This window comes from Pinus tabuliformis, chromosome J (assembly GCF_031772625.1).
Source record: "Pinus tabuliformis cultivar Carrire ecotype Pingquan chromosome J, CPIR1, whole genome shotgun sequence".
Lineage (NCBI taxonomy): Eukaryota > Viridiplantae > Streptophyta > Pinopsida > Pinales > Pinaceae > Pinus > Pinus tabuliformis.
The window spans coordinates 764,909,729-764,927,079 of record NC_142295.1 but is presented as its reverse complement, the minus strand read 5'-3'; the positions used below and the strand labels follow the sequence as shown (position 1 = coordinate 764,927,079).

General features: G+C 35.2%; 1 pseudogene; it reads left to right on the top strand.

Moving 5' to 3' along the window:
- The window catches only part of LOC149228964 (uncharacterized), a 41,557-nt pseudogene extending 24,924 nt beyond the window's left edge, over positions 1-16,633 (top strand).
- The last annotated feature ends 718 nt before the right edge of the window (positions 16,634-17,351 follow it).

Genomic DNA, 17,351 nt, shown 5'->3' with positions numbered 1-17,351 from the left:
TTTCATACCATGCACGAGATGCTTGTTTCAATCCATACAAAGCCTTCACTAACTTACATACCTTTTTCTCTTTTCCTTTGACAACAAAACCTTCTGGCTGAAACATATATACATCCTCCAAATCACCATTGAAAAAAATTGTTTTAACATCCATATGGTGTATCTTCCAGCTATTCTAAGCTACAAGAGAAAACATAGTTCTAATTGTGCCCCATTTTGCTGTAGGAGAAAATGTCTCTGTGTAGTCAACACCTTCCTTCTGAGCGTAGCCTTTTGCTACAATCCTTTCCTTGTATTTATCAAGAGAACCATCTACTTTGTATTTGATCTTATACACCCATTTGCAACCAATGGGTTTGACAACTGCAGGAGGATCCACTAACCTCCAAGTTCTATTCTTAATGTGTACATCATATTCCTTTTGCATTGCATCCTTCCATTCATCACAATTAGCAGCTTCTTCAAAATAATTAGGTTTGATAATTGTACAATGATTGAATTCACAGTCATGAGAAACATTACCAGAATCACTTTTAGAAGACATTCATGTTTCAAAATCATCATATTTGATTGGAAATTTTCGAGCATGTGTAGATCTTCGTAAAGGTTGTTGAAGTGGTTGTGATGGTTGTTCATCCTGAAGTACAGGTTCTTCAGGAAGACTTTTTGACCCTGCAGAAAACATTATCCTCCAAGTTTTCTTCAGCAAAAACATCCTCATGAGTCAAAGATGGAAAAACCACAGACTGATACAGAATGGGAAACCCCCCTTCAGTATGTGGAACATCATTATTAGATTCAAAATATAACTTATTAGATGTAAATTTCTCCAAATGAGCCAGTTGCCTATCGACAGTGGAATTATTTTTATCTGATTCAAGGAAAATAACATCTTTGGAAAGAATGTGTAGGAATTTACAGGGTAAGTTCCTCAGAAAGAACACCAAAAGGACACCGCTCACAACCAGATCACAGATCAATACACCAGTATTTTTGACGTGGTTAAAACCCTCAAAGAGGGAAACAGTCCACGGCCTGCGCCAACGTGGCTACTACAGGCAATTTATTAATCAAAGAATGAAAATTTACATAAGCTTCTCTCATGCACGGATTACCCGAACAATGACCCTCCATGCGCTTTAAATAGAACTCATGGGCCAATCGGGTGTCAAGCCACGGATCAAGTGTCGGTAATACCGAGGAGAGAGTGAACCGTCGGATCACTACATATCGTGACCATTGGATTGTAAGTTACAAAATGTACAACGGTAAAGAAACACACTTTACCTAACTCTATACCTAACTCTATACTAGACCAAGTTGAACTTAACTATTTCCTATGTGTCGGAATATCCTAACATCCCCCCTTAAGAACAACTTGGGATAGGATTGAAGGATTTACAAATATGACACAATAGGAGAAGGAAGGAGGTACTAGAGCCTATCCCCCCTTAGTGACAACTTCCTGAACTCCAAGCATATATCGAAGTTTAGTCAACTTCGCCTCTGTGAGAGCCTTTGTGAAGATGTCTGCAACCTGATCATCTGTTGAACAATATTGCACTTCAAGAACATGGTCATGAATGAGCTTTCTGATGAAGTGCATGTGTAGTTCAATGTGTTTGCTGCGCTGATGCTGGACTGGATCTTTGCATAGCTGAATGGCACTTTGATTATCACACCAAAGTGTAGTTGGATGCTGCTACTCAAAGCCAAACCCTGATAGGATCTGACGAAGCCACAAGGCTTCCTTACTAGCTTCCACGACACCACAATACTCTGCTTCTGCTGACGAAAGAGAAATGGCAACCTGTTTCTTACAAGCCCATGTAATAGGTCCTGAACCAAGAGTGAAGACATAACCGGCAGTAGACTTCCGATCATCAGGGTCACCAGCCCAATCAGAATCAGTGAAACCAACTAATAGAGGAGCTGCTTTGGCACTGTAATGAATCCCAAACTGTACTGTACCTCGAACATAATGAAGTATTCTTTTGGCTGCTTTCCAATAACTTTCACGGGGGTTTTGCATAAAACGAGCAACAAGGCCAACAGCAAAGGAAAGATCAGGACGAGTATGGGTTAAATACAAGAGTTTTCCTACAAGTTGACGGTATAAGGTAGCATCAACTTCAGGAGAAGTACAAGAGACTGAAAGTTTGACTCCAGACTGAAAGGGAGAAGGGGCTAGCTTACAGTCTTCCATGTGAAAATGACGAAGAATATCACAAGCATACTTGGACTGGGAAAGGGAAATACCCTCCTTTGGATTGCAAGACTTGAAGACCGAGAAAATAGTGTAAGTGTCCTAAGTCTGTCATTTCAAATTTCTTTTTAAGGCTGGACTTCACATGGTTGATAAGGTTGGGATCACTACCAGTAAGAATAAGATCATCAACATAAAGAACAAGGATGATAAGAGAGTTGCCCACTTTCTTGGTGTAGACAGTATTGTCAGAATAACACCTAGAAAAGCCAGATTCTAAAAGAAAGCTATCCATTTTGGCATACCAAGCCCGAGGAGCTTGCTTGAGACCATAGAGAGATTTCTTAAGTCGACATACAAGGCTAGAGTCTGTTTGGATGAAGCCAATGGGTTGTTCCATATAGATTTCTTCATGCAAGTCCCCATGCAAGAAGGCAGATTTAACATCCATCTGATGGACTTCCCATTTTAAAGAGGCAGTAAGGGAAAGAACAAGGTGGATAGAGTTCATTTTGGCAACAGGGGAGAAGGTTTCAGTGTAGTCAATGCCTTCAACCTGTGAAAAATCCTTAGCAACAAGACGAGCTTTATGTTTATCAACTTTCCCATCTGGTCCATACTTGGTTCTGTAAACCCATTTACATCTAACAAGTTTGCATCCCTTTGGTAGAGGAACAAGATCCCATGTATCATTTGTCAACAATGAATGATATTCTTCATTCATAGCTGCTTCCCAATGTGGATGACCTGAAGCTTCTGCAAAAGTGTCAGGATCATGATTTACTGGAGCTTGAGCCAGTAAAGAAGAGGCTCTTTCAAACTGAGAACGTGTTCGTCACTGATCTGTAGGATCACCGGCCAAGATCACCTGCTGCATCCCGAGTAGCACGGACCCATCTTGGAAGTTGAGGATCCTGAGAAGGTGGGGGAGGATTGTCATCCTCACTTTCATCATCTGAAGAAGAAATGTTTTCAAAAGTATAAGAGATAGGAAGAGGTGGCACATCCGCCGGACTAGGCTCGCAGGCCGATTTATTTTCATCAAATTTTACATCTCTTCTAATGATAACATTTTTGGACTTAAATGGAATAAGTCTATAACCTTTTACATCTTCAGAATATCTAACAAAAGTACATTTCTCACTCTTAGGTTCTAAAGCTTTATGCTTTTCATCTGGAATATGGGCCCATGCTTCACTTCCAAAAACACGAAAGTGACTTACATCTGGTTTAATGGAACTCCAAGCTTCTTCTGGAGTGATATTCTTTAGAACCTTAGTAGGAGTGCGATTGATTATATAATTTGCACAATTAATTGCTTCGGCCCAAAAACTAAGACTGAGTCCTTTAGATTGCAGCATACAATTAGCCATTTCCTTTAAGGTGCGATTTTTCCTTTCAGCTACACCATTTTGTTGTGGAGTGTATGGAACAGTATGTTGCACTTGAATTCCATTTTCGGTGCAAAAGTTGATGAATGTGTTTTTAACATATTCTCCACCATTATCAGTTCTTAGCTTAAGAATTTGATGTCCAGATTGTTTTTCAACAAAGGCTTTGAAGGCCAAAAAAGTGTTAAATACTTCGCTCTTGAGTTTTAAGAAGTATACCCAAGTGCGTCTGGAGAAATCATCAATGAAAGTTAAGAAATACTTGCAGCCAGAGAATGAAGCAACAAGAAGTGGACCACATAAATCACTGTGCACAAGCTGTAAAGGGGCTGAGGCGTGCCAAGAGGCACGTTTTTCAAAACTGTCCCGATGATGTTTTCCGAGTACACATCCGGAACAAACACCATCTCTGCAAGATACCATAGGAAGACCTGTCACCATATTTTCTTTACATAGATGCTGAAGGGAGCGATAGTTTAAGTGACCAAATCGCTCATGCCAAAGTTTGCTCACTTCATCATTATGAGCAACAAATACTGAGGGAAGATTTGATGACCCAAAGTTGTGAAACTTATACAACCTTGTGGAATCATCAGCAATACCAGTAGCTAGAATCTGTTTAGGATCTCTTAGATCCTTGATTACAACATCATGAGGTGAAAATTCAACAATTTTACCTTCACCTGAATGAGTTATCTGATATACAGATAGAAGGTTGCAGGATAAGGTTGGAACACATAATACATCATTAAACTGACCATTGTCTAGATGAATAGTTCCAGTCCCTACAACATTAAGAGATCTATCATCACCAACATATATATTTTTGGTGTTACAATCATTTAAAGAAGAAAACATGGCTTCGTTTTTGGCCATGTGATAAGAGGCTCCAGAATCAATGAGCCACTCATGAGAATGAGAAGAAGAAGATACATTTAATGCATAACCAGACTGAGATGATTGACAACGACATGCAGAAAGTGCCATTCCTGAAGATGAAGTTGAAGTTGAAGTTGAAGAATGCTCCACATGGATGTTATGTTTCTTCATTGCGGCTTCCAAGGCTTCCATCTTCTTAAAGCATTTAGATTCTAAGTGGCCATCTCGATTACAAAAGTTACAATGTCTATCAGTCTTCTTCCATTTGTTTTTATTGGTCTTATCATTTTGCTGAAATGATCTTTCATTTTGAGGCTGAGTTTGCTTAGGACCCTTGTTTGGTTTAGGACCATTCTTTTTAGGATATGACTTCTTAGGATTCTTTGAATTTGGTTGCTGCTGGGTGGCTAACGCTTTCTTGGAAGAGTTTCCAAGATGAAGAAGACCAAGGTGTAAGAGTTTTTCTTGTTCTCTTATTAAAGAATCACAAAAAGAGTCAAAGGAAGGGGCCTTGTAGTCTTTTCCTTGACAAATGAAAGCTTCCCTTGTAGAATGGAAGGTGGAAACAAATACAGAGTAGGCTGGTCCCAACTTAGTAAGGATGGAATAAATAAGGTTACTATCTTCTTTCTTAACCTTAACACCTTCCAAGAGATATCTGAGGGTCTTGAATTTGGACAAGAAATCTTCAATGCAAGAAAAATTATTAGGATCCAATGTAAGCAACTCATTTTCAAGTTGATGGGCTCTAATTTCATTTTTAATCCCAAAAACTTTAGTGATTTGTTCCAATGCTTCATGAGGAGTTTCAAGTTCTGCAATATGGAATCTAAGATCTGGAGAAATAGACATCCCTATCAAACCACGTGCTTGATCTTGTCTATTTTCCCATTTTGCAGCCTTGTCTTCATCTTTTGGTTTCTTCTCTTGGCCTGTGGCTATTCTGTAGAGACCTTTACTTCTAAGTAAATCTTCCATGTAGGATATCCATTGGAAGTAGTTAGTGCTGTCAAGAATGACTTGGCATGGACTTTCCATTTTAAAAAAAACTGAAGCTGAAGATGCTGAAAGTAAGTGTTTCAATGGATAGATCTCGAAAAATTAGGCGGTTTTAAAAAAAAAGGCTCTGAAAAAGGCTTCCGGATGAAGAAGTTATGGCTTTTTGAAAAAAATTTGTTGAAGTTGCCGGCAAAGTGCGCGAATGTGCGGAAATGAAAAAATCCACCCCCACAAAATGGAGACTTGAACCCAAGACCTCTACTCTCTTAAAATAGCTTTGAACCAATTGATCTATACAAAAAATTATAGAGAGAGAGAGAGAGAGAGAGAGAGAGAGAGAGTTGAACCAATTGATCTATACAAAAAATTATAGAGAGAGAGAGAGAGAGAGAGAGAGAGAGAGAAAAGTGCGCGAATGTGCAGAAATGAAAAAATCCACCCCCACAAAATGGAGACTTGAACCCAAGACCTCTACTCTCTTAAAATAGCTTTGAACCAATTGATCTATACAAAAAATTTGAGAGAGAGAGAGAGAGAGAGAGAGAGAGAGAAAAGTGCGCGAATCTGCGGAAATGAAAAAATCCGCCCCCACAAAATGGAGACTTGAACCCAAGACCTCTACTCTCTTAAAATAGCTTTGAACCAATTGATCTATACAAAAAATTTGAGAGAGAGAGAGAGAGAGAGAGAGAGAGAGGGGAGGGGGGGGGGGCTTGGTTTGCGTGCTTGCCTTGAGAAAGCTCTTTTTCCCTACAAAACACAAAACACAAAACCCAACACGGACATGCAAAGAAAACGAACCTTATGGCTCGAAGTTAGCTTTAGCCAAAAACTAGATATTTTAAAAAATGGACCTTGCGGCTCAAAGTTAGCTTTAGCCGGAAACTAAATATTTTTCTCAATGTTTCTGATTTTCCAAGATCACACTAAGGTGCAGGGAAAAGAGCATACCCATGAGAAAAAAAACTTCCTTTCTGTTTCTGATTTGCCCAGATCGCACAGAGTCGCAGGGCAAAGAGCATACGCAGAAATGAAAGGTATAGATCCGGTAATAAAAAAGGCTAAATAAACAGAAACCGAAATAAGCAGAGAGAAAATAACAGTAAACTGCAAATAAAGACTGTATACCTCCAGATCTAAAAAATGACGCAGCTAGGGCTACCGGAAACCTTTTCGCGTGAAACGAAAGGGGTTCCTCACTGGAACAGATGCTCCGAACACAACAGAGCAGTCCTCTCGGCCCGAAAGCAGTCAGAAACAGCAGATCTAGGAAACGGCAGTCGGATGCAGTTCTACCGGCTTCAGATTTGGATCACCAACGGACGCGGCCCTCAAATAGCTCTGATACCATGTAGGAATTTACAGGGTAAGTTCCTCAGAAAGAACACCAAAAGGACACCGCTCACAACCAGATCACAGATCAATACACCAGTATTTTTGACGTGGTTAAAACCCTCAAAGAGGGAAACAATCCACTGCCTGCGCCAACGTGGCTACTACAGGCAATTTATTAATCAAAGAATGAAAATTTACATAAGCTTCTCTCATGTACAGATTACCCGAACAATGACCCTCCATGCGCTTTAAATAGAACTCATGGACCAATCGGGTGTCAAGCCACGGATCAAGTGTCGGTAATACCGAGGAGAGAGTGAACCGTCGGATCACTACATATCGTGACCGTCGGATTGTAAGTTACAAAATGTACAACGGTAAAGAAACACACTTTACCTAACTCTATACCTAACTCTATACTAGACCAAGTTGAACTTAACTATTTCCTATGTGTCGGAATATCCTAACAGAATGAACTTCTTGTTATCCTCATCATACAACCTGTAAACTTTGGAAGTAGCATAATATCCCAAGAAAATACATTTGTGACTCCTAGCACCCAACTTGTTGTGCTGATGTTTTGGAATTAATGCATAGCATAGAAAACCAAAGACTCTAAAACGTTGAACAGTTGGAAGAAGATTATACCACATTTCATAATGAGATTGATTATTGATGACAGAAGAAGGACAACGATTGCGGATATAATTTTCACAAATAACTGCTTCTCCCCAAAACATCAACTTAACATTCTTAAAGAACATCATAGGTCTAACCATATTAAGCAAAGTTCTATTCATATGTTTTGCAATGTCATTCTGTTGTGGATTATAAGGTATGGTAGTCTGATGTTTGATTCCACTATCCTTCAAATATTGTTCAAAAACATGAGAAGTATACTCGCCACCATTATTAGTTCTAAGAATGCCTATATTTTGTTGAGTTTCATTTTTAATCATCAAATGAAAAGTTTTAAAAACTTCAAACATTTGTGACTTATTCTTCAAAAAATACACCCAACACATTCTCGAGTAATCATCAATAAATGTCAGCACATATTTATTTCCATTGGAAGTTGCAACAAGCATAGGTCCACATAAATCTAAATGTATAAGACCTAATTTTTGTGAAGCTCTAAAAGAAGAACTATGAAAAGGTTGTTTACAATGTTTTCCCAAAATACAAGCATCACAAGGTGTAATCTTTCTTGGAATTGTTGGAAGACCTTTAATACCTTGATTTTTCATAATTTTGATGTTTCCATAATTGATGTGACCAAATCGAGCATGCCACAACAAGATAGGAGACAGGATGTCACTTTGCTGCACCAAAAAAGTAGAACTTTCACAAGAATTAGTAGATGAAGTACCATTTAACTTTAAAAGTGTACCTTCTTCCACATTGGTCATAATAACTGCATGATCATATGCTCTTCTTATCTGGATGATGCCATCAAATATATGAATAGAATGCCTCTACTTCCAGATACGGATAAGAGACATCAAATTTTGTTGAAACTGTGGAATATAAAGTACATCATGTATAACATAATCTGCAAGATTCGGTATCTTCAAACAAATAGACCCAATGTAGAATGGTTTAATTTGAGACTTGTCAACAAAGTAAATAACGCCATCAATATCATCACTGAATGTTTCAAAAAAATCTCGCCTAAATGTCATATGACAAGTGGCTCTTAAATCTGAAAGCCAACTATCTCGCCTTGAAGAAAAAGTAGTGTTGAAAACATCATTAATATTAAAATTATAGTGAGCAACAATGTAATGTGTAGACTCTGATGATTTTCCCTTATCTGGTGGTGGCTGATCTTTCTTTTCATTCAATTGTTCTCTCCTTTCACTGACTTTCTCCCAAGGGATTTTATAGTTAGTAGCAATATGACCAATTTTACCACATCTAAAACATTTGATAGTTGGTCTATCATTAAAATTCCTTTGTTGTCTATCATTTTTTTGTCTGTCTCCCTGATTATTTTTGCCCCCCTACCTCTATAATTTCTCCTACCACGACCTCTACTACTTTTATCACCTCTAGAAGTTTCAACATGAGACTTCTGATCCTTTTGTGCAAGGCACAAAGTTTCTACTTTAGAGTTAGGTGGAGCCTCTTTCTTCCCAAAGGTTTTTTCTCTCTCAGCTATTTTTCTTACTAGTTTATCAAATGTAATGTCTTTTAACTGCCCACTAGCTTGGAGAGATTCCAAATAGTGTGAATAGATAGGGTGAAGGACTTTTATAAAAGTTGTAAGTTGTAAATCTACTTTAATTCCAGTTGCTTCTATATCATGAAAAATGGCTTTTATTTCAAAGGCACTCTTCAAAGGATCATTATCCTTCTTCTCCAAATTAAACAACTTTAACAATAACTGAGTAATTTCGAGTTCTAAGTGCGAATCATATAGTTCTTTCAACTTCTTTAAAGCTTCGAATGTAGTATCACAGGAAACGATATATTGGCTTACCTCTTCTGTCACTGATGTAACTATTAATGCATATGCCTTGGTGATATATCATCTTACCTCTTATGTCACCAATGCAGCTATTAATGCATATGCCTTGTTGTCTTTTGTCTCCCAAATTTCAAGCTACTTCTCATTATCAGGAAACTCCCATGCAATTTCATTTCCATCACTTTCCTTCTTGCCTTGATAAAATTCCCACAAATCGTTAAAAGCAAGGGCACTTTTAAACTTTCTAAACCACTCTTGATAATTTTCCTTTCCATTAAGAACCACTCCAACTATGGAACTTATTGGAGTCATAATTGTTATGCTGCTAAATATTCTTCAAATCCTTTCAAATTCAAAATATATGCAATACTTCTGAAAAGATATAAATTCATTTCTCCTCTTGTTTCAAACAAAGTTGGCTTTGTGGTTTAATGGTAAGTTTCAAAAATAGCCTAGCAAAGAGCTAGGTTCAAATCTTATTAGCCTCCAAATATTTTATTTTACCAATGGCCTCTTAAAAAAATATGTATTTCAAATCACAAAAAATTGACCACTCTTCAATTAAAAATTTAATTCAAACCACCAAAAATATATATATTCTTCATTTTAAGTATCTTTCGGAAATCCTTCAGTAAAAACTTTGTATCCTTCAGAAATATTTCAATAAAAACTTCGGTTTGCAGTAAATGTATATATGATCCTTCTTAAAAAAAATATGTATTTCAAAGCACCAGAAAATGGCCACTCTTCAATTAAAAATTTAATTCAAACCACCAAAAAATATATATCCTTCATTTTAAGTATCCTTCAGAAATCCTTCAGTAAAAACTTTGTATCCTTCAGAAATCTTTCAGTAAAAAATCTAGTTTGCAGTAAATGTATATATTATCCTTCAGAGATTTTATTGTGATTAAACTCAGAAATTTTACTATGATTAAATTCTAGTGATTCAGAAATTTTACTGTTATTAAACTCTTGTTTACTGCAATAAATGAAAATACTATCTTTCATAAATTTCACTGTAAGTAAACTCCCCTTTGATGTAGTAAATACAAATAAATCCTCCCAAAATTAAAACAACAAGTGGCCCTTGGATGCATGGAACTTAGACTTTTAGCAAACAATCTAGCAATTATTGGTATTCGACTCAATATTGGCAATTTTTATTGAGAACAACATGCACTCAAAACTCCAACATGTATTCTAACTTCCAAGGATATATTAAAAAAAATCTTTATACCATTGAATTTCTCCAATCATCTTTCATTGTGACGGAAAGTTATGAAAGTAACAAAGAATCAATAGTTTGGGTGTCCCAATGGGCTAACCTTCTGCTGCATTCAGCTATCTCACAACCTTCATGCTCCGCGCCTCCTTTACATCATAGAATTCAAATACATGGATTTTAGAAACAACTCAACCGGGGCTCTGATACCACTGTACAAGCCCAAATAAACTCCACAATAAAAGAGCATCGTGTTAATGACAAAATTACTTATTTATACATGTGAAATCTAGGTATGAGACAGTTGTGTCTTGGTAACTTATTATTCATAAAAATGGAATGTAAAACTAATTACATATTATACAATAACAATCTCGAAGGATTAACTAACACAAAGTTGAAATTTTGCTCATGTCGACGAAATTAAAATTTTTAAACCAGCATAAATCCATCTTAAATACGGATCTAACATGAGCCAAGAGGGATCCAATTTCTTCACGTGCAAATTGTTTTATGAACCAACATTATTTAAATGTTTTGTATAGTTTTTTTTTTTAGATTTTTAGATTTTTTTTATTTTGGCTGACATGAGAAAAATTTAAACTTTGATGACAGAAGGACAACATTACACATCATACTGGGATGTATAATGAGCCTCTCGACCCAAAAATCTAAAAAATATTTAAAAAATAAAAATTTATACAAAACATTTAAATAATGTATGCTCATAAAAAAATTTGCAAGTGAAGAAATTGGATCCCTCTCGGCTCATGTTAGATCTGTATTTAAGATGGATCTATGCTCGTTTAATCTCATTATCAACACACACTGACTTTATTCATTTTCTCTATGCAATTACATTTTTTGTGTGCTAGTGCCCACTAGGACCTATGGTAATGTTTCTCCTCATTACCTTGCATGTTATAGCTTGGATATAATATGTATATAAGATTTTGGCATAGTATTATGATTGGTAAAAAATGATGTTGCCAGGTGGTTCGAGCAACATTGGTCAGACAGGCATTGACACAAGCATGAGACTAGTTTGAGACCATTGCAAGCCTGAACACATTTCCTCCCCTCCATCTTCCACCTTTTAGGTTGTTATCTTTCTTTTGCTACAACATTTTTGCACTAACATCATAGGAATGTTCAATAACTTCGGTGTATCTTTGCACCTTTAGGTGTAATTTCTAGTAATAAATGATTTTGAATTGGTTATAATGTCGCATTCAAATGATCACATAAGCCATGTTGCATTATTCCTATGAAATATATTGTCATTAAATTTTTTAATCCAAAAGTCAATTTCTTTATATATATTTTTTAATTAATTTTTTTATTTAAATAATAATATAAATTGATTTTATCACTCATATATATAATTATATTTTTGAATATATTATTACATTAAAAATTCTTTTGAGTAAAATATACAGTTCAAATTAGCAATTAAAATATTTTTTTATTAAACATTAAACAAAATAAAGTGAAAATTATATTGGCTAAAATATAAAATAGTGAGACAACTTAAAATGACTTACCTACGATAATATTTTTTAATTGATTTATATAATAGATATATAATTTTCCTTGTTTTAGTCAATTCATATTTTCTAGGTGATTGGAAGGAAGGAATGGAATCCTCCTCACCCAACTTTAATTTCCTCATGAGACATGACTAATGTTGACAATATTGTATTGACAATATAAATATATTATATATATATATATATATATATATATATATATCATGGGTAATGAAATATTTTATTTATAATTAACATCTAATAAGGCCTATAGGGGACCTTAAAAGTGTAAGATATTAATTAGAATTATTTAACATTTTATTTCTATGCTAAAAAATAAGTGAGAGAGTGCTCCCTAATCAAAGTAGTTTTGTTGAATTAAAAGGTTAAGAAGGTTGGTAGTGAGACAAATGTTTTGAAAATTAGATCGCATGTGAGTATAAGATGGACATTCTAAGAGATTGTTGTTCGTCTTCAACTCTTTTATCCCGTTGTGTTTTGAAAATTGAACAACACCCAATTTCACTATGAAGCTCATGAGAATTAGTTCCAGTCTTGGCAATGTTCATTTTCTTCTTGACACTAGTTAAGATAGAGAGATAATTTTGGTTTTGGAGACTGGGGTCGATCACCTCTTTATAATATAATAGTTTCATTTTTCCCCTCCAACTCTCTATTTCCCTATAATTTCTCCTTAAATTTAGAAGTATTAATATTTTTAATATTATCTTAGTACTTCAAGATAATCTCCTCCTTCATTCCCTAATGGTTTAGCCAAGGCTGGGCATCCTTATGCGACCCTCGCTTGAGTTGACGATGGGGGTTTTGGCTGGAGTTAGAAGTAATTTTAGGAAACCTCTTGGCATTCATGTTGTACAACTTATTCCTATACATAAGATACCTAGTCATAACCATTCTTTCAATGGGGAAAACACTTGTTTCAATCAGGAGGATATGGTAGGAAGCATTTCCTTTAATCTTGAGGTTTTAGGTTATAAATTATTTTTGGATTTATTCAATCTTCCTCCATGGCTCTCTAGATATACTACAACCCCAAGCTTCACATTCATATAAAATAACATGAGTGAAAAAAGTATTAAAAAGGAGTTTTTTTTAATCCCAAATCCAAGGATCTATCAACTTACAATTGTTTTCAAGCCCATATTAAGCTTTCCACCCTCCTTTATCCTTTTATCAATGCTATAATTTCAATTGAGTTTATAAGGGATATCAATTCCCACAAATTTGTAGGAAGGAACTTCCTCCAAGGACATGTTGTAATAAATGAAAATATCATAGCTGATCTTTTTGGATTTAGTTATCATGGCTTTAGTTTTGATGGTATTTACAACCATATACATCTTGGAGCATAAATCTAAGACGATTTTGAGTCTCTTTCCAAGAGCGCAATGGTCCCTTGCCAAGAGAACAATATTGTTAGTATAGAGAAGAGTTATGACCATACCAATGAGGGTGTGGCCAACACAACCTACATCCTCCAACCACTCTTCTAGCTTATCGATGTATATGCCAAAAAAAGTAGGTGATAAGGGATGCCCGTGCTTGGCTCCAATATTGTATTTATTTTACTCCGAACAACCCTTAGTGGTCTTAAACTTGGAAATAACATTCTTGTATAGCCTTGACACAACAACCCTACACTCAATAGGAACCATTATCTCTTCTAGCCTCTTCCATAACTTTATTCTAGGAATGATGTTAAAAGATTTTCTAAAGTCAAAATAACAACATGAGATATCATTTTTATTATTGTGGAATTCCTCTGCAATTCTCCTAAGAGTAACAAGATGATCTACAATTGAATGATATCTCCTAAACCTAGCCTGACATTTAGCTCTTTTACCATGGCTTGCAACCCAAAGGTTAATATTCTTTTCAAAAATAATCCCCTACAACTTGGCTAAAATGTGGCTAATCATAATGGTCCTCTAATTAGAAAGAATTATTTTATCCCCACTTTTAAATATAGGCACAATAAGACTATGTGCTTAAGGCTTAGGGAAGCCTTGCTTCACAACTAAATTAAAGAGCTTGTGTTATGTGAGACAATGATAGATTCTCCCATTTTAAAAATTTCAACTTGGTACCCTTCAATGTCTTTAGCTTTCCCATTAGCGAGATACTTAACCCAAAATTCAATATCTTCCAAATAAAATATATCATCCTATATAGGGGCATTCAAAATGAAGTCTACGGTGTTAGGGGATTCATATAGATTTTAAGGTAAATATTCCAATTTTTCAAGGGAATCGAATTATTTTCTTTAATCTCACGAATAAAAAATTTCCTCCAAAACATTTTAGAATCAGACTTAGAGAGGGGCAGTGGTTGTTCTTTGTTTCTACATATATAATATCTTTTTTTTTCCCTTTTTATAAGATCTTTGTACGTATTTATCTTATCAAGGTTGAATGTTTGGTTAAGAGTTTTCTAATGGTAGTAGAGAGAGTTGTAGTAAAATTATGATAAAGGTTTTCAATGTTATCCTTATAATTTAAGTGGAGTAAATCCATATCTAAATCCTTTAAGAAGAGAACCATTTTACTCTTGTCAAAATGTAGGTGGTTTTGACTCTCACAAATCTCATACATGTGTTTGTTTTGCATGGAAAAATTTATAGTTAAGAATAAAGGTCTATGATCAAGTCAAGTTCATGGCCATTTAAGAGGTTAAAGTCTAGAATTTAGTTGGAAACAAGGATATCATATATTGCATAATCGAGAACACTACTTCTAAACCCATGAATACAAGCCATTTGGCTGGAGTTTGGCCACTCGATTACACCATTGCAAATTATAAGGTCTTGAGAACTATAAGGCTTGACTAACTCAATACCAAAAAAATTCTCAGTTAGGTCTTTAGAATTTCTCTCGAATCTACTAACTAAATCAAGGTCCTCATTTAGCTAGAGAAGATTAGAGTCTGAATCATTACTTAGAAGGATCACTTGGTTAGATGCAGTTCTAGCATTAAAATCTCCTAACAAGTGGATATTACTTTCATTCCCTAGACTATGAATATCCTTCTCTAAGGTATTGTAAGGTCAATTCTTATCTAAATTGTTTTTCTTTTAAAAGGTAGAGTTGATATGTACAAAATAACAAATTGCGACTTAAATCCTTCTAGCATTAATGCCATATATTTCAATCCATTTCTTGTTCCAAGTTGATGAAAAAGTCAATGCATCTATCTGATGGACCTTAGACTCATCATGCTCTCAAGTTTCAACTAAAAAATTGATATCAATTTCTTTTAAGGCTTGACCCATGGGGATTTGAATCTTGAATCTCATGAATTTACATAATACTTGATAACACAGGATCACTAATTTAGTTTCCCCTTGATTTACAAAATACTCCATTACACATCTCCTTCTTATCATTATTTTTTTTTCTTTCAATTACTTAACTTTCAAAATTGAAATATTTTATTATGGTCAACATTGAAATATCATTTTTAATATATATATAATTAACAATTTTTCTTTTTAATACAGTGGGAAAACTTATCATAACTCAATTGTCAAGCAAGCAATGGGGACAACCATTTGGACTTTTTTCAGGTGTTATTCAATGCTACCTGGAATTATTTTGTGGTGATCTGTAAGGAGGTGGGATTTCACTCTTGCCGATTTCACTTGTGCTAGATGCCTATGGGTATTCTTTATATATATATATGAAATTGATATTGAAATAAATTAATTAACATTTTTTTCTTTTCTGTTTTTTTATAGTGGGAAAACTTATCATAATTCAGTTATCATGTAAACAATGAGAACAACTATCTAAATGTTATTCACAAATGCAGGCTAAAAAGTAAGCTTTCACTCTTGTCATGTAAATCTAAATATTCCTTGGGTCATGCAGATTCAAATATTTAGTTAAGTGTTATAATAAAATATTTTAAAAAAATATAAAAATTATACCACTTTTTGAGACTAAAAGGTGAAAACACACCATATTGAAGAGCGTTTGTGTGTGGACTTGGATTCGAGAGCACGGTTTGAGATAGCGACACCAAGTGAGGAGTACAGCGCCCTCCTTGGTTTGGTTCCGAACACATAACTAGGAGGGGTAATAGATTGCAGTGCATTGATGTGCGAAGGTATAAAGAATTCATTGAAGAGGAAGGGGACGCACCTTCCTCCATGGAGAAAAATACAAGTACATGCACTCCATGTGGCCATGAACAATCCCTCCTTTTCTGAACGGCCATGAAGAAACGTTGAACAGAGAAAAACGACGATGTCAATTACCCAGTGATTCTGTTTCCGATTGGAAGATGGTGGACTGGAAATCGGGTTCCGGTGATAATAGCAGAAAAACGAAATTGGATTTCGATTCAAAAGAAAAACGATGATGTCAATTACCCAGTGTTTCTGCTTCCGATTGGAAGATGGTGGAGTGGAAATCGGGTTCCGGTGATAATAACAGTGCGGTGAGTAGAAATGTAATAATTGAATGGAAGCCTCCGGTGGCTGCAAACCCGGCGATGGAGAAGAGTCAACCGAAGGCACTGGGCTTAGCGAAAGCTTTGAAAGAGACTCTTTCTTTGGGATATTGCTGGGTTGCATGCTGACCATTCTGTAAGAGACGCTATTCAAAATTATTGTAGCCTTCTCATCTTGAAGAGTGTTAGAATGGGGGGCTAGTGGGTTTGATTTTTTCTACCGGGTTCTATTCTCCGGAAACATGGGTGATAAAAATTTGAACAGATTAAAAAAATAATTCATTACACGTAGGCTGAGTAAAATTCAGATGAAGATACATGAAAATTCAAATAATTTAATATTGAGATGAATGTCTTGCTTGCTCAAAACTATTATAGTAATCAATATGGTGGTTGTTGTTTGGTATAGTGTAAGTGAAACATGTTTGTTGTTGTTAGATTTTAGATTTTTGTGATCTATATGGTAAATAATAATATCTTTTGTATTAATTACATTATTAGGATTTGGTTTAACCAACTACTGTGGTTCATACTCGGGATAAAGATGAATTTTTGTCACCTTTACTTTGTCACCTTTGTTATGAAGATGAACCACATTAGTTGGTTCCAAAAGTAGACCAAATCCTAATGATGTGATCAGAAAAACATTATTATTTATATGATTATTGTGTACATATAATTATTATTTATATGATTGTTGTGTACATATATTTGGATGGTATCTGGGACGAGTTTTTATTTTTATTTTAGGAATTTGGCTAGAAATTATGATTTCAACACCTTAGAATCCCTAAGACTACGATTCTTCCTCAAACCAAAGAAGTTGAAGTTCTAAACATCATTACAA